Raw genomic sequence first — 26,939 nt, 5'->3', positions numbered from 1 at the left:
TGAAATTAGGAAGGTTGTGCGAGCTGAAATAGTAAAGGCTAAACTTCAGGATAAAAAGAAAATTGAGTCCAAATTCAGTGAGTCTGATCTCAGATCTGTGTGGAATGGCATGAAACTAATGACAGGTCTAAACAAAGGCACTAGCACTGTGTCCTTAAAGGGTTTTGATTCTGATGAGCAGCTAGCAAATGAATTAAATAGTTTTTATATGAGATTTTCTAACAGATTTTAGTGCTAAAATCAGTCACATGAGTGAGAATTTGGTCAGTGATTGTTCTATTCTTGATTTTGATATTGATGTATCTAAGGTCAAATCTTTATTTAAACAAACTAAGGCTAGGAAAAGTCCTGGTCCTGACAACATCAGTGGTCGAGTCCTTAAAGGTCCCACATGGAGACACTTAAACTTATATTTGTACCGTTTATATGTGTCTATTAAACACTCAGGGCCGGCGCACCGCACACGCACATCACGCACTGCGCGTAGGGCACCAAGTGCTTGGGGGGGCACCAAAAAATCTGGGTCGTGTAAAAATCATCACAATATAGGCTACTAGTATAAATAACAAATAAAATATTTCTAAAGCATGTTAATATACAAAAGCAATACAAAAGTAATATAGGCCTAGACCAAATTAGTCGAGAAAAAGGTGAATCTCTGTGCCAGTCTCCCTCTGGTGCCCCCCCTTCCCCACCTCCCAGTGGTCTGTTCGATTATGCCTAAATCAATGTCAAATTTGGCAGACACCGACCTCAGACATGGCCTCGAAAAGGCACCAAGAGTCGGGGGCGGAAAAAAGAAAAAAGAAGAGACAGCGGGATGATGCTCACGCGTCGCTTGCAGGTAAGACAATGTTTTAAATAAAAATGTTAGTTTTGTGCGTGTAGTATGCATGTCCAGAGGCGTCGGCGCGTCCGCGTCGCTAGTAGTGCAAAAGATCCGGGGCTTTAGCCCTGCATGTTGAGTCTTTTATTTTAACGGGGTCCGGGGGTTTCTCCCCCGGGAAATTTTGAAACTTGGGCTGTTAAAGATGCAGTTAGTTTGAGAAGGAAAGGAAGGCCAATCGTTGGGGTCCTCATCGTCATATTTGAATGACAGATAACTAATTTTCCCCCTAGGTAGGCTATACGTACGTTACAGATGTGTGCATATAGCTATTAGTGCAGAACGTTCCCTATTGTAATTTCTTCGCTTCAACACAATGTCTATCTGCCTCTTGGTAAGGTGAACTTTAGAAAAACCCTGCAACTGAACGTGATGTGATTTTGCCAAATTAGACCGCTTAGATAAAGTTTTTTCGTTGTTGTTCCATGCGGTCATTTTCAAGAGGTTCCGCCAAGGGCGACATCTGTTGGTGAAACTGCAATTATAAAAAAAAAACCCCACAATCTCAGTGTTTGTATATTTTCATATTCACAGAGTTGTCAAATTATTAGGGCTGGGAAAAGATTAATCTCAATTAATCGCATCCAAAATAAAAGTTTGTGTCTACATGATATATGTGTGTGTACTGTGTATAAATATTTTGTATATATAAATTATATATACAAAATAATTATACAAAATTATATATACAAAATAATTATACAAATTATAAAAATTATATATACAAAATAATTATACACAGTACACACACATATATCATGTAGACACAAACTTTTATTTTGGATGTGATTAATCACGATTAATCTTTTCCCAGCCCTACAAATTATGTACAGAATTATTATATTGTGCCTCATCAGACCTCTTTTAAAGGTAAAATAGAGTTTTGAATGTTAAATGTTCCAGTGACACATAGGGCTATATAAAAGACTAATGTGTGCAATATTTTTGTATGATGGTTGATGGTTCAATCAAAAATGCATTTCAGTAGAATCCCTGAATATTTTGTCTTGTATTTCTGAATGCAGGGTCAATGCTAAAATACATGCAAGGAGCAACTCAAGGCCAGGAGGAAGAACCATCAACCAGAAGTTGTAGCCAACAACACCAGCCACCAACCAGCTCAGACTCTGCAACAGCACCTAGCCCAGGTACAGATACAAGTCAGCACACAACTGCATCCGCTTCTCAAGGCAGAGTGAGTCCTGTCACTGAGGGGCCATCTGAGGGGCCAAGTGATACTGCAGAGCCATATGTGCCCCCTCCAACTGATCCTGCTCTATGGTCAGCTCACATTTTAGATGCTGATCGTGTGGAAATTGTGCGGAGAGGGCCTTTTAAAGTCAGCTCTGATTTTAATTTCCCTAAGGGACCGGATGGAAGAGCATTTCATACTAGCCTCCAGTTCAAAGTTCTCCCTAATGGAGAAAAAGTGCACAGGAGCTGGGTAGTGTATTCTCCACAGAACAATGCTGTGTTCTGCTTTGCATGCAAGCTTTTTAGCACAAAAGATATAAAGCTGACTGCAGAGGGCCACAGTGATTGGTCTAACATCAACACCAGTTTGAGGGGTCATGAGTGTAGCCAAGATCACACACAGTGCATGCTCAAGTGGAGAGAACTGGACACACGGCTAAAGAAGGGCATGGCAATAGATCAGCAGGAGTTGAAACTACTGGAGGCAGAAAGGAAAAGGTGGCGAGAGATTCTCAAACGCTTGCTCTCAATCACTCTCTCACTGGCCTCAAGAAATTTGTCTTTTAGAGGCTCTTCTGACCGTCTTTATGAGCCAGACAATGGCAACTTCTTGAAGGAAGTTGAGCTTATGGCAACATATGACCCTGTAATGGAAAATCATTTGGCCAGAATAAAAGATGACAGTTCCCACACACATTACCTCAGCCATGAGATACAAAACGAACTAATTCAGATCATCTCTTCAGAGACACTACGCACCATTGTGAGACAAATCCATTTGGCCAAATATTTCTCTATCATTCTTGACTGTACTCCAGATGTGAGTCACAGGGAACAGATGTCAGTCATAGTGCGCATTGTCTGTTTCCAACTGCAACCAGACATTAAAGAATACTTTCTAGGATATATTGATGTGGAGCAAACTACTGGCCTTAACCTGTCCAATGTTGTCCTTGAGAAATTGAAGGAGCTTGGCATTCCTTTTGAAAATTGTCGAGGACAGGCCTATGACAATGGAGCCAACATGAGAGGGAAGAAGCAAGGTGTTCAGGCTAGACTGCTACAGTTGAACCCAAGAGCGTTGTTTATCCCTTGTGGAGCTCACACTATGAATCTTGTCATAGCTGATGCTGCCAAGTCCTCACAAGATGCCACTGGCTACTTTGGGTATTTGCAGAAGCTGTTCAATTTCTTCTCCGGTGCCACCCAGCGATGGTCCATTTTAACAAAACATGTTAAACTCACTCTGAAATCTTGGAGTGACGTTAGATGGGAGAGTAGGCTTCAGAGTGTAACAGCTGTCCGAAATCAAACAAAGGAAGTGAGAGATGCTCTCCTTGAGGCAAGGGAGGCTGTTAATGATCCAGTGGCAAAAGTGGAGGCTCAAGCTCTTGCTGAGGAAGTAGCCTCATTTCGTTTTGTGATTTGCTCTGTTGTGTGGTGTGAACTACTTACCATTACAAACCAGGTGAACAAGCTACTGCAATCCAGTTCCATGCAGCTTGATATTGCTGTCAGGCTCATTGACAGTACCAAAATCAACCTCTCCAAATACAGACAATCTGGGTTTGATGAGGCTGTGTCAACTGCCAAGAAACTCTGTGAGGCCCTGAATATAGAAACAGAGCTTAAGGAGAAAAGGCTCAGGAGCACAAAAAGGCACTTTGCATACGAAGCTGCTGATGAGCCCCTCAATGATGCCCTTAAAAAGCTTGAAGTCACATTTTTCAATTGTGTTGTGGACTCTGCTTTAATGTCACTACAGGAGAGGTTTGAGACCATGAATCAAGTCAAAGAAAAATATGGAGTGCTGCTTGACTTCAGCAAAGTGAACGGAATGTCCAAGGAGGACTTGAAGAGACACTGCAATGAAGTACACAAGACAATGACGGATAAGGGACTGGCTGACATTGATGGACCTGAGATGATGCAGGAAATCATCAACCTTCCTCAGCTTTCACCACAGACATCTGCCTGGGAAATGCTGACATTTCTGCATAACAATCGGCTTCAAGAGGTATATCCCAATCTGTGGATTGCTCTTCGTATTGCACTGACTCTCCCTGTCACAGTTGCCTCTGCTGAGCGAAGCTTTTCAAAGCTCAAACTCATCAAAAGTACCTGCGTTCATCAGTGGGGCAGGAACGTTTAAGTGGTCTGGCTGTCATCAGCATCAATGGGGACGTGGCTCAGAAACTGTCATATGATGACCTGATAGCTGATTTTGCAGCTAGGAAATGTAGGCGTGTGCCTCTGTAGGGCCTCTGACAACTGATGGTAGTGAAAATGTTTAATATAGTTCTATAGAATAGCAGAATGGTCTCTTTATAGAGATGCAGTCCCTCTGTTGAGTAAATTCTACTGTGCAGTTATGTATGGTTATTTGCAGTTTAAAATGTGCACTTTAAAATTCATACTTCATAAAATCCATACACTTATACTGTTATTTGCACTTTAAACTTTTTTTGCACTTTTAACTTTCTGTGTTTACATTGTTCAGTTCCAATTATTTATTTGCAGCAGTTTTTTTGGAAGTAAAGAGAACCTAACTAAGAAATTCTGAATGGTAGTTATTTCTTTGGTGGTTGGTTTTGGGGTTGGGGTTGGGGTTGGGGTTGGGGTTGGGGTTGGGGGGGGGGGGGCACCGCCAAGCATTTGTGCTTAGGGCACCCAAATGGCTAGCGCCGGCCCTGTAAACACTAATTTAATAGTGTTACCAAAAAAAAAAAAGTTGTGTTGATTTTCCCACAGTTTTCCGAGAGCCTTTTTCCTCGCCTCCCACAAACGCTTGGATTCGCTGCTGGACGGAATGTTCACATGTTCATGTTTGAAAGTCACAGAAACCCCTGTGTTCCCTGACACACACACACCTACTCTTATCCCGGCTCTCTGTGCCGCTGTTCCTGGAAAAGGCAGTGGTGTCAGCAGCATGAAGGTCCTGTGACGCTGGTAGACCATATAGTACGACCTTATTTGTAGTTTTATAAAATGATGCATTTCTCATGGCCGGTTTTCAGGGACGACTTAACTCCACACATGACTCCCGCTGCTTCTCGGATTGGAGAAAGGGGGCGGGGCTAGGTCGAGTTTTGGAACACGACACCCATTGGTTACGCGGGTTCTACGTAGCAAAACACATCAGATTCTGACTGGCCCGTCCGTGAGCGATTTCACATTTTCACAGCTTTTAATTTACACCCCCGAGCCTATATGACACACAGAATCCCATAAAAACCCATTTTCACCATATGAGACCTTTAAGTCTTGTGCTGGTCAGTTAAGTGAGATCTTTAAAGTGATTTTCACTCAATCGCTGCTTTTCTCTGTGTGTGTGTGTGTTTTTAGCTGTGAGGATTTCCAGTCAGGATTTAGACCGTACCATAGTACCGAGACAGCTCTCATTAGAGTCACAAATGATTTGCTCTTATCATCCGATCGTGGTTGTATCTCTCTATTAGTGTTACTCGATCTAAGTGCTGCATTTGACACTATCGACCACAACATTCTTTTAAATAGACTAGAAAACTATGTTGGCATTAGTGGAATTGCACTAGCATGGTTTAAATCATACTTATCTGACCGTTATCAGTTTGTAGCAGTAAATGAAGAGATGTCTTATCAATCAGAAGTTCAGTATGGCGTACCACAAGGCTCAGTACTAGGACCGCTGCTGTTCACTCTGTACATGATACCATTAGGAGATATCATTAGGAAGCATGGCATTAGCTTTCACTGTTATACTGATGATACTCAACTCCATATTTCTTCAAAACCTAATGAAACTTACCAATTCGCAAAATTAACAGAATGCATAGCGGATATAAAAAATTGGATGACTAGTAATTTCTTACTACTTAATTCTGAAAAAACAGAGATTCTAATTATTGGACAAAAAAACGTCCTCACGTAATAACCTAGAATACTGTCTAACACTTGATGGCTGCTCTGTTAAGTCTTCATCGTTGGTTAGGAACCTGGGTGTGCTCTTTGATACCAATCTTTCATTTGAAAGTCACGTGTCTAGTATCTGTAAAACCGCATTTTTCCATCTTAAAAATATATCTAAATTACGTCATATGCTCTCATTGACAAATGCGGAACAATTAGTTCATGCGTTCATGACCTCAAGGCTAGATTATTGTAATTCTCTACTGGGTGGTTGCCCTGCACGCTTAATAAACAAACTACAGCTGGTTCAAAATGCAGCAGCTCGAGTTCTTACCAGAACCAGGAAGTATGACCATATTAGCCCAGTTCTGTCAACACTGCACTGGCTCCCTATTAAACATTGTTTAAATTTTAAAATATTGCTGATTACTTACAAAGCACTAAATGGTTTAGCTCCGCAGTACTTGAGCGAGCTCTTAACGCATTATAGTCCTTCACGTCAATTGCGATCTAAAAATTCCGGCCAGTTGATAATACCTAGAATATCAAAATTGACTGCTGGCGGTAGATCCTTTTCCTATTTAGCACCAAAACTTTGGAACAATCTTCCTAACATTGTCCGGGAAGCAGACACACTCTGTCAGTTCAAAGCTAGACTAAAAACACATTTCTTTGACCTAGCATACACATAACACATTACAGACTTCTATAATTCCATATTAGGCTGCATAGATTAGGTCAGCCGGAACCGGGAACACTTCCCATAAATCCTGATGTACTCGTTACATCAGAAGAAGAATGGCGTCTACGCTAATATTAGTCTCTCTGTTTATACCGAGGTTTACCGCAGTCCATCGGATCCAGGCCGTATCCAGATCTGGTGAGGGACCAGCGCCTGGACGCGATGACAATGCAGTCCTGAAGTGTCAACAAGACTCTCCGTTTCCTGAAGTGAGGTGGACCTCGGCCGTATCCAGATCAGATGGTGGATCGGCATCTGGACCTCACCATGACGCATCCTGAAGTGCCAGCCTCATCAGCCCTGTGAAGGCCTCATCGACACGACCAATCTGACTTCTGACCTGTAACGCTGCCTGGATCATAACCATACACTTTTTGCTCATTGGCCAGAGGAGAACTGGCCGCCGACTGAGCCTGGGTTCTCCCAAGGTTTTTTTCCCCATTCTGTCACCTGATGGAGTTTTGGTTCCTTGCCACTGTTGCCTTGGCTTTTGGCTTGCTTAGTTGGGGACATTTAATATTCAACAATATTATTGATCTGCCTTATTGTGGGTGGACGATGATGCAATTTTCTTCTAGAAACAAACTTTGTTGTATTATTTTCATGTTATCAATGTGAAGCTGCTTTGATACAATCTGTATTGTAAAAAGCGCTATATAAATAAAGGTGACTTGACTTGACTTAGCTATCCTGCTGCACACTAAATGTCCTTCTCTAAGGATAAATAAAGTGGAACTTGAACTTGAAACTGACCGAACAAAATAAAATATGTATTAATAATAAATAAATAAAAATTTATTGAAGCAAATAAAAATATGCTAGTGTTCTTTCTTTTATAAATTTGAATTTCGGAAAAAGTGGCTGGTAAAATTGGGCATCCACCAGCCACTGTTGTATGAATGTATCCACCCTGAATATAACAAATTATTATTATTATTATAAAAAAGCCTACATTTCTCATTCGGCACGAATCCAAATGTTTCATTATTTGGATCAATCATTTAGATAATTTAGATCATTTAGTTTCAATCATTTAGGTCAAACAAGATTTAACTAAATCAATATCAGGAATCAATTAATTCAATATATCAGTGAGTTTAACTGTTATTCTAAGAGATTATGTCTCTATGTGAGGGAGAACGATTATATAAAACTGATTAAATGGAATACATCAGTTTTATTTTCCCTAAATATAAATTTATTAACATTTAAATTAAATTACAATGAATATTTTTTGTTAAATCATTAATTTATAATGTTTAAGTAAGAAATGTTATAATGTTTTAACAGTGATGCTTGTTCTAAGTGTTACTTACAAAGCGTATCTAGTTGCTGTAACCACAGGCATCAGCTTCTGGAGAACTTCATCTCCAGTGTTCTGTGGGACACTAATGGAAAATAAAATATAAATATATTAATTAATAATGCTAACAAAAGTTATAATTATTGATATATGAATATCAATAATAATTCATATCAAGTAAACAATACATTATACCTTCCTAAATACTCTCAAATATATATATTTTAATTAAACACTGCTTTATAAAGGACATGTGAAAGTTGTTTTAGTATCTATAACTGTAGAAGCTTGTATTCAGCAACACAGATTTGTTTTTTCTTTATTTTGTGTCAGGTCTATTAGCCTGCAGTTACACTACAACACTATTTTGACATATCAGATTTTTTGTCCTGTGAAATGCGTATATTTTCACGAATCAAGAAGTATTTTGTGCACACACACACACACACACACACACACACACACCTCATTCATCCACGTCTCGTTCCTCCCTCACACTGCCGCTATCACAGGAGTGGCTGCACACGAGATGCTGACAGCACATGGACATTCACCCATTTCTCCACTCTCCCTTCCATATCCATTTCCCGGTCATTTCATACACTTACACGGCACTGTCTCGTCGTTTCGTCCCTGTGTTGTGTGTCTGTGTGCGCGTAGTCAGTCTTCCAGCGTAAAGTTGCGTCAGCCAAACCGAACGATCGAGCGGCAGCCGCTGATGACGTCACGGCCGAGTCGCGCCGGCGGCGATATTTTTTTCTCCAGGATGGTAGGGGAAGACTCATGAATATTAATTAGGTAAGTCATCCCTGATTGGTCTGATGACCTACCCCTAACCCCACCCCTAAACCTACCCGCCACTGGGGGTCTGATGACCTACCCCTAACCCCGCCCTAAACCTACCCGTCACTGGGGTTAAGACCAATCAGGGATGACTTACCTAATTAATATTCATGAGTCTTCCCCTACCATCCTGGGAAAAAAAATATCGCGCGCCGGCGCATCGCAACCGGAAGCTGACGAAACCAAAGCCCGTCTACGGAGAGCCTCATAGATATACATAGATATATACAGATGATAGATATATACACTAGATGTACAAGATGGCGGCTCTATTGACGCATTCGTTCCAATGAACTGCCATAGCCAAGGCGACATCTAGTGTATACGTCTATGGGAGAGCCTGGCCACTCCCTATTAAGTTCTATTGTACCGAACTTTGGTTGTAGTTCCACCAGAGCTCCACTGGGGGCGATCGCCCATGAGTGCAAAATGAATGGGAGTCTATGGAGCTAAACGGCTAAATTTGTCTCTTTCACCCGATTGCCGTTGAGAAATCTCAGATTTGATTGTAGGTTTTGCAAGTTCAACATGAGTTAGGTTGAAAGTTGAATGAACGAGTACTTATGTCCTTTAGATTTCTTACAGGTTGAGTTGTTGTTGCCCATAACACTTTTTTAATTATTATTTCCAAAATTATACATTGTATAATACAGTCTACACATATTTTACATATACCGGTAAGGTTCAAAATGAATCCAGAGCATCATAAAATATGAGGAATATTGCAGGTAACATTTATATCAAAGATGCTTAACAGTCAATTCACACATTAAGGAAAAAAAGAAAAGAAAAAAATAAGACAAATCGGAGAGGAGGTATATATGTATAATTAGAATAAAGAAGAGGAATTAAATTTTTTATAGATGACCATAGTTCTAGTTGCTTTGCGGTTTGAGAGTCCTTGCAGTGTTTCCAAGTAAATCTTCATATCAGCCTTAAAATGGAAAATGTTAGGAATCCTTTCAGACCATTTTCATTTGTGGATATAAAACTTACCAAGTAATATAATAAGATTTAACCAAAAATTGTCATAATAAAAAAACCATCCCTTTTCTCTATGTGAATTTTGATTCCACTTAACATATTAAATAAATATTCCACATCAATCCAAAAAAAATTCACATGCATACATTCAAAGAAAAGATGCAAAATAGTTTCAGTATCCTTTTTACAAAATACACAAGATTCAGAAAGGTCATTCTTATACCTTTTTAGGAACTGGTTTGTTGGATAAATGTAATGTATAATTTTAAAGTATATTTCATAAACTTTATTATTGATTCAATGTTTGTTATTATAAGTCCAAATCAATCTCCAATTCAAATTTTCAAAATGTTCATTCCATAAGTATATATTTCGAGGTGTTGCAGGGCAATGAATCAGGCATCTGAAAAATGTATTATTACATTTACTGTCTTTAATATCAACACCATTTAACAATACCTGTTTTTTAAACAGTGACTGCTTATGGGGTTCATTACTGTCTCCCAAAAGTCTCAAAAAAGTCTGTTTTTCCATATCAATTTTTTTAGTAAAAGATTTTGGTATATCTAACACTTTTGCATGATAGACTAAACGAGACAGCCCTCAGTTTTAGATAAAAGAACTCTCCCTTTGAGCGAGAAATCCCTCATGAGCCACATATCAAATTTCTTTTTCATTTTTACCATAAGGGGTTGGATATTGGATTGCACTCTGACTGATTGACTTTTACAAATATTGATACCAAGATCCGTAACTTCCTCCCTAATTGGAATACCTTCAAATTCGGTTAAAGGAATATCATTGTCTTTAAGTGGAAAAAGAGTAAATTTTTTAACATTTAAAGATAAACCTGAAGCTTTAGAAAATATATTGCGACAATCTATAACTTTTTAACCTGTGATATGTCTTTTAAAAAACTAGCTGTATCATCAGCAAGCTGACAGCATTTCATTTCTTTTTGCATAATTTTGATGCCTTGAAAAGAGTCATTATGTATATATAGAGCCATTGTTTGCATGACCAAAAGAAATAGGAACGGAGCCGCTGGATCTCCTTGTTTTATGCCCCGGGAGATGCTAAATCTACGAGTAGTTCCCCATGGAAGTTTAACTGAACTATTGCAGTCACTATATAAAGTTTGTATTGCCCTTTTAAAGTATTGACCAAAACCAAAACAATCTAATACATCAGATTGCCCCATGATTTAAACACCTCTGATCTCTGAGTTTCTCTTTGTTCATAATGTTTTAGACTGTAATGATTGCACTCAGTGTGACTTACCGATCATTTCCGTATCCAATTAAGCTCTTCAAGTCAAACCCCTGCAGTGTCTTCTCTGAGGACAACATCACAAACACTAAAGCTGACCACTGAGACGAGGAGAGTTTCACATCACACAATCCTCCATTCATATGAGGTTTAGCTTCGTTCACTAGAGAAAGATCCCCCAGTTCATTCAGACAGTGAAACAGATTGATGTATTTCTCTGGAGAGGGATTCTCACTGATCTTTTCTTTAATATAGTCAACTGTTTTCTCATTGTTGTGAGAGCTGTTTGTTGTCTGTGTCTTTAGTTCTTGTAAGAGACTCTGATTAGACTTCACTGACAGACCCAGAAGGAAACGAAGGAAAAGGTCCAGATGCCCATTTTTACTGTCTAAAGCCTCATCCACAGCTCTCTGATGGAGATCCGATAGGGAAACTGTGTCTCCATTAGTTGGTTTGGTAATCTGGTCAAACACATTGATGTTATTGTTGATAAAGGAGAGATGCACATATAGAGCTGCTAGATGTTCCTGAATGCTCAGATGAACAAAGCAGAAGACTTTCCCCTGACACAAGCCCAACTCCTCTCTGAAGATCTGAGTGCACAATCCTGAGTAAACTGATGCTTCTGCCTCATCAATGCCACACTCGCTCAGGTCTTCCTCATAGAAGATCAGGTTGCCTTTCACAAGCTGCCGATAAGCCAGTTTCCCCAGTTTGACAATCATGTCTTCATCTTTCGCTTTCTTCTCATAGTCCTTCTCATGTTTGATGTTGGTCTGAATGAGCAGGAAGTGTGTATACATCTGAGTGAGAGTCTTGGGAATCTCTCCTCTCTCTGCTTCACTCAACATCTCCTCTAGAACAGTGGCTGAGATCCAGCAGAACACTGGGATGTGGCACATAATAAAGAGGCTCCTTGAGGACTTCAGGTGTTAGATGATCCTGTGGGCCAGACTCTGATCACTGATTCTCTTCCTGAAGTATTCCTCCTTCTGTGTGTCACTGAAGCCTCGTACCTCTGTCACTCGATGGACACACTCAGAGGGGATGAGATCCACTGCTGCTGGTCTGGAGGTGATCCAGATGAGAGCAGAGGGAAGCAGATTCCCCACAATGAGGTTCATCAGCAGCTCGTCCACTGAGGCTGATTCAGTCACATCACACAACCTCACATCGCTCTGAAAATCCAGAGACAGACGACACTCATCCAGACCATCAAAGATGAACAACACTTTATACTCATCACTGAATATGTCCATTTCTTTGGTTTCAGGGAAAAAGAGATGAAGATCTGAAAGACTGAGTGTTTTGTCCTTCATCAAGTTGAGCTCTCTGAAAGCAAGTGGAAATATGAGCTGGACGTCCTGATTCTCTTTCCCTTCAGCCCAGTCCAGGATGAACTTCTGCACAGAGACTGTTTTCCCAATGCCAGCGACTCCCTTTGTCAGCACAGTTCTGATGGGTTTGTCTTGTCCAGGTAAAGGTCTAAAGATGTCTCTGCATTTGATCGGTATGTCCTCTGTTTCTGCTCTCCTGGACTGTGTCTCGATCTGTCTCACCTCATGCTCATTATTGATCTCTCCACTTCCACTCTCTGTGATGTAGAGCTCTGTGTAGATCTCATTCAGGAGTGTTGGGTTTCCCTGCTTTGATATTCCCTCACACAAACACTCAAACTTCTGTCTCAGATTTGATCTCAATGTGTTCATTGGTTCTACTTCAACAGGTTTAGAGTCATGGCTGCAAGATTAAAATCCAAAATTATTACACAAGTTAGACAAGCAAATAGCCATAAATGACAAAACTGTTTATGGGACACAGATAGGGTTGCCAACTTTCTGAAATAGAAATACGGAACGGGGGGGGGGGGGTGAACCACCACCACCACGGAGCCAGGATTCCAGTTTTGGATGGGCCAGACCAATAGTGGGTGGGCCTTAAATTAAAAACGTTACATTAAAAACGTTATCCAATCACTGTTTAACCTAATAAAAAAATATTGACTATTAAAGCCTACTGTTATATTATCTGTGTGTATACATAATATCGATTTTAATAGCTTGATGCTCTTTAAAATTTAGTTGTATTGTTAAAAGTTTCAGTGCATAGGACGGACCTATCCGCGATCGCTCTCCATGGTTCTGACCAAAGAAGAGCGCTTTGGAATCTCCATTACGCATCATACCTGGGCTGCATTTTCCGATAACGCTGTCTCTTAGCGCGCTACGAAGACTCTTAAGGTATTAACTAAAGGTATACTACCACTAAAGGTATACCATTGCTAGGCGTCTTCAGGGCTATCATCTACTCGCGAGGCAGAGGCACTGGCGCCCTCCTAGCAACGGCGCTGTTTTTGGTAAAACATGATTTTGACGACTTCATTAAGTTTTGTTTTGTAGAAAACTCTTTTTAAAAGATTTTCATTTTGTATAAATTGTATCTTAATTTTGATCAATGTTTTATCAACAAATTGCCCGTATTTATTAAATAAGAAGCAAATATATAGCAGGCAATGTAATAAGGCACCATACAGCACAACTTGCATTGCACATGAACTGGAGGGCGCCGAAACTCAGCTTGTGCCTCACAGATTTGAGAAATATAGGCTATCTATTACAGAAAGCTTGAAATGTCTACTTTTAAACGAAAATATTCAAACCAAAATAAATAGGCTACTCTCTGATTATCCATATGAAATGTGAATTTCTCTCTGCTATATTAGAAGCTAATAATGTGTCTGTCATGGATTTGCACTGAATTTATTCTCAAAAATACGGAACAAAGTGCGTTCCGTATCAGTTCAATACGGAACAAGACTTTTATGTGTCAAATACGGAACGATTCCTTATTATACGGAACGGTTGGCAACCCTAGACACAGAACATCATTAGGTTTTTTTCTGAAATGTTTCAATCATTAATCGTGTGTGTGTGTGATGTGTGTGTGTGATGTGAATTGCAACATCTAACATTAAACAACAACAACAACAACATCAAAAGTCCTGCATTTTACCTGAAACCAGGACACATGCTCTCATTAAAGTCTTGTAGTTGAATCACAGGCTTGAACACAGTTTTGTTTTTAACTGGTCTGGATTGAAGATTTGACCTTAAATCAGAATGAAGAGGGTAAAGAATCAGACACACTGATATTGATGTAATTGTGTCATTAACTGAGGAATAGACCAACAGCTTTTACAGTGTGTGAATGTATTAACAATACAATACATAGAGCTTTACACAAGAGCACAATGATGATCATTAATAGACTGAAACTTACAGGATTTGAACTTAGAATTATTTGGTTCAAATCCAGATCATTAAACTGCTGTAAGACTTTGCTGGATTGCTGGCTGATCGCTGATCGATTGCTCCTGTCTGCCTCGCTGCCTGCTGTGAGTGTGTTTCAGCACGTTCAGTCTGTGTTCACAGTCGGTGTTTAAGATCTGCTGCAGTCGATGGAAACAGTCAGAGAATGTGTCAGCTAGTCGTTCAGTGTGTCCCCAGCATTAGTCTGCTATCAGTGGCTCAAACCTCGTTACTAACTCTAAAATGGCGTTTTGGAATCAGCAACGGAGGCATGGGATTAGATGCGTAAGAAATTAGGCCTACGTACAAGAGCGTTTTAATGACAAAAACTTGACAAACGTCTTGAAATCACCTGATCAAAACGTCTTGGCGGATCACCTGATCGCTGATCGATTGCTCCTGTCTGCCTAGCTGCCTGCTGTGAGTGTGTTTGCTTCGGTGCTGTAAGCTCCGTCTTAGCCTCGTATTTCCTTGTTTTGAACCATCATTTACTACAATTTCTAGTTGTTTATACTACTACTACAACATCTCAGATTAACCTGACATCGCTAGCTTCCGTTACTACTAGCACAACACGCTAGTAATTCGCTAGCCTGTTAACGCGCCACCCGTGCGCTCAGCTATTTTTATTTATTTATTTTCTCTCGCGCGCCCGCGCCTTTGAGTTCATAAAAAGCTCAGGTGAGTAAGAATGACTCAACAAACACGGTGAGTAATGTCTTGTCCTGTTATTGTCACCTGCACTTCATGTCACATGTTTAGCATAGCCTTCTCTGTTGGCAATATAGGATTTATATGTGATAAATGCAAGGAGACAGTTAGGCTGACAGAGAAGATTTCAGAACTAGAAACACGCATCCAAATTTTAATTGAGGATAGTAAGAGTGCTAGAGCTTTAGATACTATTTTGGATGCGCCTAGCATAGTGAACTCTTTACATGATTCGGTTCCAGCTGAATTAGTGCCTGCGCAGCCGGGCAAATGGGTGACAGTGAGGGATCGCTCTAGTCGCGGATCAAAAAACCACTCTTCCGTTCCGATTACCATAACAAATCGATTTGCCCCGCTAAAGGAAACACCCACTGAGAATGATTGTGCCCTAGTTATTGGCGATTCTATTACACGGAACGTGAAAATAGAGACACCAACCACCATAGTCACATGTTTGCCGGGAGCCAGAGCGCCTGACATCAAAGCAAATTTAAAAGTGCTGGCTAATGCTAATCGTAAATTCTCTAAGATCATTATTCACGTCGGCACAAATGATGTTCGACTCCGCCAGTCGGAGATCACCAAAATTAATATTAAAGAGGTGTGTGAACTCGCAAGTACGATGTCAAGCACTGTAATCTGCTCTGGCCCCCTTCCTGTTCGCAGGAGTGATGAGATAGTCAGTAGATTGTGTTCGCTTAACGGTTCGCCTTTAAGTGGTGTCCGCAAAATAATATAGAATTTATAGACAATTGGAAAAGTTTTTGGGGCAAACCTGACCTGTTGAAAAGAGATGGTATTCATCCCTCCTGGGATGGTGCTGCTCTTCTCTCTAGTAATATGGCTCATAGTCTTAGAGCTCAAACATGACAATCTGGGGCTCAGGTCAGGAAGCAGACAGACTGGCTAAACCGACTGTCTGCTAGCGGCCTCGCGTCACCAAGGTCAGATAAATCCCATCACATAGAGCCTCTTTCACCTAGCTATCATCATATAGAGACTGTGTCTGTTCCCCGAATTTGGAAATCCAAAAAACGTTTAAACCCATCTAAGGTTAAAAATTTAATTGATGTTCAACAAATAAAAAACAGCTATAATACAGATGAGCAAATGCTAAAGCTTGGGTTGCTGAATATTCGATCGCTTACTTCAAAAACACTCATTGTTAATGATATGATTTCAGATAATAACCTAGATGTGCTGTGTTTGACAGAAACCTGGCTAAAATCAAACGATTACATTACTTTAAATGAGTCCACCCCGCAAGATTACTGTTATAAACATGAGCCTCGTCTGAAACGCAAAGGGGGAGGAGTTGCTGTAATTTATAGTAATATTTTCAAAACCACTAAGAAATCAAGTTTTAAATATAATTCTTTTGAAGTGTTGGTACTTAATGTAAAAATATATAGTATTAATGATAAATCACGTTTGAGATTTGTGCTGGCTACTGTATACAGGCCACCAGGGCACCATAAAGATTTTATCAAAGAATTTGCGGACTTTCTGTCAGAATTAATATTGACTGCAGATAAAGTACTAATTGTTGGTGATTTTAATATACACATCGATAATGAAAAAGATGCATTGGGATTGGCATTTAAAGACATTGTAAACTCTATTGGAGTTAGACAACACGTGTCAGGACCTACTCATTGTCGTAATCATACTCTAGATCTAATATTATCACATGGAATAGATGTTGATGCCGTTGAAATTCTGCAGCAGAGCGATGACATCTCAGATCATTATCTAGTCTCGTGTAAACTTCATTTAGCCAAGGCTGCAATGCCGACTCCGTGTTTCAAATATGTTAGACCTATCGCTTCTGCCACTAAAGATTGCTTTATCAATAATCTTCCTGATCAGTTTCATCATCTCAGCATCCCAGATAGCTTAGAAGAACTTGATATTGCAACAGAAACTTTTAACTCTCTCTTTTCCAGCACTTTAGACACAGTTGCTCCGTTGCGCTTAATGAAGGTTAAAGAAAATAGTCCAACGCCGTGGTACAACGAGCACACTCGGGCCCTTAAGAGAGCAGCCAGAAAAATGGAGCACAACTGGAAGAAAACAAAACTAGAGGTATTTCGCATTTCATGGAAAGAGAGCTCGATTGCTTACAGAGAGGCCTTAAAAGCTGCTAGATCTGCTTATTTTTCAACCCTATTAGAAGAAAATAAACATAATCCTAGGTATTTATTTGAAACGGTGGCTAAACTAACGAAAAAGAAAGCTTCAAGCCCAGAAGTTTCCAAGCAACAAAGCAGCAATGACTTTATGAATTTCTTCACTTATAAGATTGATAATATCAGGGAGAAAATTATAACTATGCAACCATCTACTACAGTATCGCATCAGGCAGTGCATTGTAGTCTCCCTGAGGACAAATTTGATTCGTTCGTTGCTATAGGCGAGGAAGAATTTACTAAACTCGTTAAATCATCTAAATCTACAACATGTATGTTAGACCCTATACCGACTAAGCTACTGAAAGAGATTCTCCCAGAGGTCATAGATCCTCTTCTTAATATCATTAATTCATCTTTGTCTCTAGGATACGTACCAAAAACCTTTAAGCTGGCTATGATTAAACCGCTTGTTAAAAAAACGCAACTTGATCCTACAGAATTAGTCAATTACAGGCCGATCTCGAATCTACCTTTTCTGTCAAAGATATTAGAAAAAGCAGTATCTTCACAACTGTGTTCTTTTCTTGAAAGAAATAATATCTGTGAGGATTTCCAGTCAGGATTTAGACCATACCATAGTACTGAGACTGCCCTCATTAGAGTCACAAATGATTTGCTCTTATCATCCGATCGTGGTTGTGTCTCTCTATTAGTGTTACTCGATCTTAGTGCTGCGTTTGACACTATCGACCACAACATTCTTTTAAATAGACTCGAAAATTAAGTTGGCATTAGTGGAATTGCACTAGCATGGTTTAAATCATACTTATCTGACCATTATCAGTTTGTAGCAGTAAATGAAGAGATGTCTTATCGATCACAAGTTCAGTATGGCGTACCACAAGGCTCAGTACTAGGACCACTGCTGTTCACTCTGTACATGCTACCATTAGGAGATATCATTAGGAAGCATGGCATTAGCTTTCACTGTTATGCCGACGATACTCAGCTGTATATTTCTTCAAAACCTAACAAAACTTACCAATTCACAAAATTAACGGAATGCATAGCGGATATAAAAAATTGGATGACTCGTAATTTCCTACTACTAAATTCTGAAAAAACAGAGATTCTAATTATTGGACAAAAAACTTCCACATGTGATAACCTAGAATACTGTCTAACACTTGATGGCTGCTCTGTTAAGTCTTCGTCGTCAGTTAGGAACCTGGGTGTGCTCTTTGATACCAATCTTTCATTTGAAAGTCATGCGTCTAGTATCTGTAAAACTGCATTTTTCCATCTTAAAAATATATCTAAATTACGCCATATGCTTTCATTGACAAATGCGGAACAATTAGTTCATGCGTTCATGACCTCAAGGCTAGATTATTGTAATGCTCTACTGGGTGGTTGTCCTGCACGCTTAATAAACAAATTACAGCTGGTTCAAAACGCAGCAGCTCGAGTTCTTACCAGAACCAGGAAGTATGACCATATTAGCCCGGTTCTGTCAAAATTGCACTGGCTCCCTATTAAACATCGCATCAATTTTAAAATATTGCTGATCACTTACAAAGCACTAAATGGTTTAGCTCCGCAGTACTTGAGCGAGCTCTTAACGCATTATAGTCCTTCACGTCTATTGCGATCTCAAAATTCCGGCCAGTTGATAATACCTAGAATATCAAAGTCAACTGCTGGCGGTAGATCCTTTTCCTATTTAGCACCAAAACTTTGGAACAGTCTTCCTACCATTGTCCGGGAAGCAGACACACTCTGTCAGTTCAAAGCTAGATTAAAGACACATCTCTTTGACCTAGCATTCACATAATACATTATAAACTTCTATAATTCAATGTTAGGCTGCATAGATTAGGTCAGCTGGAACCGGGAACACATCCCATAAATCCTGATGTACTCGTTACATCATAAGAAGAATGGCATCTACGCTAATTTTAGTGTCTTTGTTTATCCCGAGGTTTTCCCGCAGCCTGCCGGATCCAGGCCGTATCCAGATCTGATGAAGGACCTGCGCCTGGACCCGATGTCAACGCAGTGCTGAAGTGCCAACTAGTCTCTCCCTATGGAGGATCCCTTTACTACTCTACAGATAAAGCGTCGTCGGGAAACTCAATTCGCGTCTACTCAAATCTACCCCGAATTGATAAAATTAAATTAAATTCTGTATCAAAAATTATAAGGGAACACCAGTACTTTGTTTAGGCTTGGTTTGTAGGGAACTACAAACCTGCGCACATATATTCAAACGCACATAACTATAGAACCAATTCTTAATGCACATGTGAACGCCATCAGCGTTTCTCACAGGTTCGCGTTTAAAGTCTGTATAGAGAGAATGGTGTCGTCTTAGTGGCCCCTAATTTATTAACAAATGATCGTTGCGACGGAAACAAATCAATCAAAACTAACTTTAGCAGGAATATAACTTTATTAAAGAACCGCTATGAAGCCCAAACAATCTGTTACCTTAAATTATACGTTTATCTCTGTGAAGCTGCTTTGAAACAATCTACATTGTTAAAAGCGCTATATAAATGAAGATGACTTGACTTGACTGTATATTAATAATAATTTCATAAAAATCCAATACTATAAGAATAACTTTTGATATACCTGAGATCAGGCTGTGTGTCTCCACTCTTCAACACTGGTGGATGATCCATAGAGCAGTTACTCTTCATAGACACACAGCTGGACTCTGGGTTTGAGCTCTTCTGCTGGACTGAACTGGTTTTAAAACTAAGTAAAATAAAAAGCAGACAGACTTATAAATGTTGTGCACTTTTACTGGAATCTTCTTTATTATGAAAGACCAGGGAGTGTAGTAACACTTTTGCATTAACATCTGTAACTCAGTGGTGTTTTAAATTCAGTTATTTTGCAAATGTTAAGCATGATTTAAAACAATTTACCAAAGTGACGGTGAAATTATGGGGAGAGCGTGGCACAACCGAACACTTTCTGGCTTCCACTGTTTGTGTAAATCCACTTGGGGTTCAGAGTATTAACAAACTAAAATATTTTTTCAATAAAATACAATTATTCACTTTTTCATTTAATGTCATTTTTTAGTAATTAAAAATAAACAAAGTTTTGAGTTTGACAACGAACACTCAGCAAATCACAGTCCAGCATGGTTCCACACATAATAATAATGAATAATTTCTGAACATTTACTCTCGGGTCTTTATTCACCCTTTTCTCGTGGTTTCTCAGTAGATTTCATAAAATTTGTTGATGTGAATTATATCGCTAACATAAAACAAAAAGAGCCAGAACATAGTCAAAGGATAATTTAAGAAATCAACTAAATTTGCCTGTGACAGACTCTTACTGTGTCTTTTGTAACTGGTAGTGAGCTGTTACTCTGTGTGAAATCCTGTAGTAGGACAGTCATTAAAGGGATGGTTTGGAGTAAAATCATCATGACCTCGAGCCAAACCCCCCCAAGAAGACTCAGCATTGCTGCTGAGTTGCTATGTAAACTGCGAATATTTTTAACAATGTTGTTTATACTTTAAATATCCTTGAATGTACATCAATCTCAATGCTGTGTAGTGACTGTAGTGACTTCTGTATAGGTTATCAAGCTAACCATCTAAATCAATCATTAAAAACAAGTACAAGAAGATGAAGTTGTTGCCGAAAGATTTTCAATAAATTGCTTCGATGATGAAGACTCAGATGTTTTGAGTTATTCATGAACCCTCTAAAGTGGATTGAAGCCTTTTCTCAAGTTTGGGCAGACATTGAGGCAAAGAAACCCTGATAACTTGTGTCTGGGTTTTAAACTGGATACACAAACGCCTTGCTAAAACACACATATGTGGGAGATGAGGAATGGATCAAAATAACTCAAAATAAAAGAGGCCTTGAATAAGCCCATTAATGTCATGTTGTATTTCCTCTTTCCATATTGTGAATAATAAATGTGTGTCATTTTAATTTGCTTGTTAAACAATGGAGCCAAACTTATTGTAATAATTATTTGACATAGCCTACTTTTACACTCAGAATTATTCCTCGGCATCCTCACGTACTAAACTGCGTTTTCTTTCTTTTTTTTGCGTGCTGGAGCTATTACGCCGTGTGCAGAGTGATGTTAACATTTAAGCTAGATATAGAGAGAATGGCACTATCAAAGAGTCGAAAGAGGAAAGTTGACAGTGAAAAGGGCATACAAAGAAGAATGGAAAGACTAGATGCGTTCATCCTAACTAGTGTTGTGAATGCAAAGCCGGTGTGTCTTACAGTTTCTGCGATGAAGCGATCCACCACTCTTTTCAATGTCTTTCAGAACTTTTCAGATTTAAAGCTCTCAATTCATCTCAAAATAAAACAGTGCTGCAAAAGCGTTCTCGTATTTTTTATTATGAAGGCAAAATCGCTAAAGACGAAGTGAGTAACTACGTTTACATGGACACCTTTTGGTTAAATCGGAATGAAATCAATACGATTGAAGAATCCGAACACGGTGTTTACATGAACGATAAATAAAGTAATCGGGTTGATGTGCGCGTTTATATGTCACAAGTTTTAAATCGGAATAGATTTTTTGACTGCGCACACTGCACAAATATACAGTTTCCCGCTGCTCGCACATAACTATTCTCCTCCATTGGTTCTTTATTTGTTTAAAACAGCAGACGTAATATTAATCTGTCTCTGGTCATGATTTGTAGACAATGAGCAAATTAACCGTTTTGCCGCTGCTGCTTATTTATCACCCTCCCCGCGGCCAAAACCAGACATCTGTGGATGAGAATCCAAAACAAGGACTGGTGGGACGTTGTCCTGCTTCACTTCACAGACGCTGAGGGAAATGAGAATTTTAGAATGACGGGAAACTTATTTATATGATACTTTATTCAACAGGAAGAACAGCTCGTTCCGCGCATCATACGTTATTACGCTATTTCAATGTCATTGCACATGCGCCGTCCTTTCAGTTTCGGTTTTCAATCCGATCAAGTGTTTACACGTTCTCTCGATCGGATTACAAAAGGAATAAACCTCCCTTTTCAATCCCATCGAAATTCCAATGGGATCGAGCTCAGTCAGATCGATTAAGGTGTTTACATGAAGGTTTTTTAGTCCGACTGAGCCGTCAATCTGATTATAAGCGTCCATGTAAACGCAGCTAGTGTAACTATTTCAGATCAGCTGCTCTCAAAATAATCTGGATTCTTAATTTTGGTGCATTTTTTTCTCTATATGTTGATATGGCAACTAGTAAATACACTCAGGGTACGTTTACACAACAACGATATGCTTAGAACGGAGACATTCTTTCAATGAGTTTTCTGCGTACAAACGACAGCATTGTCAAAACGATCCTCATTCAGGCGGATCCGCGAAAACGATGAAAAACCCCTGCATTCTGCTTCAGACAATTAAATAGCGATGAAACACTATAGGAAAAACTTCTCCGTTTTAAGCATATCGTTGTCGTGTAAACGTATCCTAAAACAAGTGTTACAACTAGCCCTTCTTGTGCCCTGCTCACCTCTACACAGAACACATTATCCCATTTGATATACCTGAGATCAGACTGTGTGTCTCCACTCTTTAACCTTACTGGATGATCCATAGAGTGGTTACTCTTCACAGACACACAGCTGGACTCTGGGTTTGAGCTCTTCTGCTGGACTGAACTGGAACAGAGAACAGATTCAGTTTAATCCTTTAGATCAAGGTGTTCATTCTTTATGAGAGGAACTATATTAATATAAACATTCATCTTTCACCAAAAAGCACTTTGAGGAAACTTTATGATCTTTTTATTTAACCCTTCATATTAGTTTTAAAACAAAAACAGTCAAAAATAGGCAATCAAATATATTATTTTCTGTAAACTGTTCTGTGATCTGTGAGATCTCTTTCTGAGATGTAACACAATATTTAACAGTGTTTGTTGAAAGTACCTGCGTCCTGGAGGAAAATCTCCATCTCTGGATCCTTGTGAATCAGCCATGATGAAGATACAGGAGAATCTGATGAGTTTGATCTCCTCCACTGACTCTGAATGAAGAAACATTCACACACTAAATCAAATGAAGTTTGGAAACGTAGGTTTCGGTAGGAGTCTAAACATTCAGTCCTGTCGATCATCATTACGAGTGCACTATATAAGCAGCAGACACCACGTCATCTGAATGACAGATTCTCCGGCAGCCTTTCTTCTCCTCCAGTAAATTATCTCTTTCCTCTTATCACCAATTCCATCATAGGGGGTTTAACTCGGAGCTCAAGCAGAGCTTTGGGTTCGAGCCTCCTCCAAGGACAGCAAGCAGAGTTCGTTTACTATTAACCTTTAGACTACAGGGCCGTTGAATGCTTGAATCTGATTGGTTGATGAAGGTTCTAAGGTGTGCAATTATTTTCAGCGAAACGCACGACTAAAGTAGTTCCAGGCAGGTCTAGACCGCATTACAGTTCCATATCCATTCGCGCAGTTTACTGTAATAACGGAAAATAGGAGACAATTCATAACAAGAAAAACCATGAAGCCCCATGCGCTTGATCTGCAGTTTTCAGTGTCTAACTTCACAATCAATGGAACATGCAGTTTAATTTTAATAAAATATATAGTCCAATTATAGAAAAACTGTTGACTATCAATCAGTTTGGGGTTGCCAGTGGGGGACTAGTTCACCACAGATGTCCGGTTAGAGACATGAATAAGCAGCAGAAAGTTTTCTTTGCAGCTTTATTTTCTCCACAACAATTCCATATGCTTCAATACAGGTTTAGCACATAAGTGCAGATGAGTACATTCGTGAGGCCATGAGTTTGGGTGTGGTCTAAAACAAAGCATACAATATATATACAGGGCTGCCAACTCTCACGCATTGAGCGTGAGACTCACGCAATTGACACTTTTCACACGCTCTCACGCCACGCATCCATTTTCTCATGCACAGAAAAATTGCGGAGCAAAGAGGTACTTTTAATATTAAACTAATTCTCAGCTCTTATTCAGTCAATTTTATTACGAAATTCAGACAAAAATACGTTTGCCGCTTGTAAATGTGACGTGACAGATCGCTGAGCGCCTCAGTTCAAGTGCACGTGAACCGATCATCTGTTACTTTTTTATTTAAAGATGCAGTACAACTTACAAAAGTATACATAATATCGAACAATTAGTGTTTTTCAACCACGGAAAGAGGTCAATTTAACAGCAGGAGAACAATTATGTCACATAACGTTACATTTACCTCAGGAAAGCCATTTAATGACCATAGCATGTTAATTGAATAGAAAAAATAGCTAGAGAGGAGATTTTGCTGAGCACTATATTACATATTTATTATATTTTTACTTATGTCATTAAATAATTGTTATTATAACAAAAACTGCATTATATTTAATTTAATTTATTTTTAACCTTTAATAATACCAGCAGATTGGGCCCTCTATGTTTACAGCATTAGGTGAGATTATTTTTTAAAATAAAATTTAAAATAAACATGTATCCAAATTAGTCAATATTGAATCAATATCGGAATCAAATCACAAGAATGAAATAGAAATCTTGACATTTTTGTCAAGCAATAATAAAAACTCTATCCTACCAGTCATTGTACAATGACAACATTGTAACATGTTGTCACTAAACTTCATACAATTCTATTTAGTTACCAAATGTCTTGACAATCACAATTACACTTATAAATACACTTACACTTACACTGCCAGGCATTCATATAATATTTTTAATCTTAAAATCCGGCCTCTAGTTCATAAATGCCAGAGGAGAACTGGCCCCCGACTGAGCCTGGGTTCTCCCAAGGTTTTTTTTCTCCATTAGGTCACCTGTTGGAGTTTCAGGTCACCATTAGGTCACTTGATGGAGTTTTTCGGTTCCTTGCCACTGTTGCCTTTGGCTTGCTCAGTTGGGGATATTTTGGGGATATTTAATTTGATTTTATCAATCAATAAATTCCACTAGAAACAAACCTTGTTGTATTATTTTAATTTAATACTGTGAAGCTGCTTTGATACAATCTGTATTGTGAAAAGCGCTATACAAATATACTTGACTTGACTTGACTTATTGTGATGCAATATTTGTTTTTACATCCCCCCCCCCAAAAAAAAAAAAAATCTGAGAGTAATATTAATCTGAGAGCTAGATCACTCCTCCATAGGCTTCTAAGGGATTGAAACTTGCTGGCCCAGAAAAGTTATTAAAGAGATCGTTAATATAGTCCAAGTGACTACAGTGGCTCAATCTTAAGTTTATTAAGCGACGAGAATACTTTTTGTGTGCAAAAAACAACAAAAATAACGACTTTATTCCACTATTCATTTCCTTCTCTTTGGGCCTCAAGTTGGTTCACGTACTGTTTTAGCGCAGCGCTTCTGTGTTGCACGTCACCACGTAGGCTCACTATTGGCCAACGCTGGTCATGTGTGTGATGCGTATGTCGTACAACACAGACGCACTGCGCTAAAACACTACGTGAAAATGATTCGGACGATGATTCGGCTTGAGTTCCGCCTGGCCTTGAACATGGGAGGCATTTTTGGTGGCGTACATATTAAACACATTTTTGGAGGCGTACATATTAATGATCCCGACTGTTTAGTCACAATCGGTGTTATGTGGAGATTCGCCTGTTTTTCAGGGGTGTTTTTCAAAAACGAGATTTAAATAAGATGGAGAAAACAATGGTATTTGAGACTCACTGTATGTCATGTCCATGTACTGAACTCTTGTTATTTAACTATGCCAAGATAAATTCAATTTCAAATTCTAGGGCACCTTTAAGGCTGAACGGGAGATGTCTCCGTTTTCCAAAATAACAATGTAACATTGTAAACGGGGCCTTGGAATTTGATGACAAATAACGGACACCGAGAAACGCTGATTGAACATGTTGGGGTGAAAAAGAAAACAAACTCACATCGACACACACTGAACCGATTAAAAAACGTTTTTCTGTGAGGTGTGAATTGGCCTGTACATGTTTACACATATGCTAAACTTCTGAAGAATCACAAACATCACTAAACACAAAAGAAACCTTGACGTGAAAGAAACCCTTAATTAAAGATTTTATATCAAACAAACAATCACGTAAAATGGCCTCTCAGAGATTCATATTAATATGAGAAAGTCACACATGAACACTCACCTTGATCAAACTTTTACAATATAAAGGATCTCAAATCCTCCAGATTTAACATCCTAAAGATACACGGAAATTCCTTCTTAAACATTGATAAACACTTTGATGCTCAGTTTTTTCAGTGTCGTATTCAGATTTTTCCAGCTCAAAATGGTGACAGGAGAACTTACTTTCACTTTCTGTGTGACGAGAGAGAGAGAGAGAGAGAGAGAGAGAGAGAGAGAGAACATTCTGCAACATCATTAATAAACGACTTGTCAACTTTCTTGATGACCACAATATTCTGCATAAATGCCAAATAGTTTTTTTGCCAAATTGCCGCACAACGGACCATATATTTACACTCCAGACTCTAATTGATCAAGAATTAAACATTAAGAAAAGAAAGGTATATGCCTGTTTTGTTGACTTCCAAAAAGCCTTTGATTCCATCTGGCACGAGGGCCTCTTCTATAGACTACTTGAAAGTGGCATTGGAGGAAAAACATATGATTTGATTAAGAACATGTATACAAAAA

At 39.1% G+C, this 26,939-nt stretch overlaps 1 pseudogene across 1 annotated transcript in view; it reads right to left on the bottom strand.

Annotated features, from left to right (window-relative positions):
* The window catches only part of LOC311091358 (NLR family CARD domain-containing protein 3-like), a 106,367-nt pseudogene extending 79,799 nt beyond the window's left edge, over positions 1 to 26,568 (bottom strand). Inside the window, exons 1-7 of the transcript XR_014609620.1 lie at positions 26,428 to 26,568; positions 23,209 to 23,305; positions 22,825 to 22,938; positions 19,898 to 20,023; positions 14,122 to 14,217; positions 11,122 to 12,849; positions 8,027 to 8,098 (exon numbers count right to left, since the gene is read on the bottom strand). The product of XR_014609620.1 is annotated as an NLR family CARD domain-containing protein 3-like (transcript). The remainder of the gene's footprint in view (positions 1 to 8,026; positions 8,099 to 11,121; positions 12,850 to 14,121; positions 14,218 to 19,897; positions 20,024 to 22,824; positions 22,939 to 23,208; positions 23,306 to 26,427) is intronic.
* Between the last annotated feature and the right edge of the window lie 371 nt (positions 26,569 to 26,939).

Source organism: Abramis brama (assembly GCF_963993115.1).
Source record: "Abramis brama genome assembly, chromosome: 10".
NCBI lineage: Eukaryota > Metazoa > Chordata > Actinopteri > Cypriniformes > Leuciscidae > Abramis > Abramis brama.
Note: the sequence above shows the minus strand (reverse complement) of the source record. Positions and strands in the feature narration are given on the sequence as shown.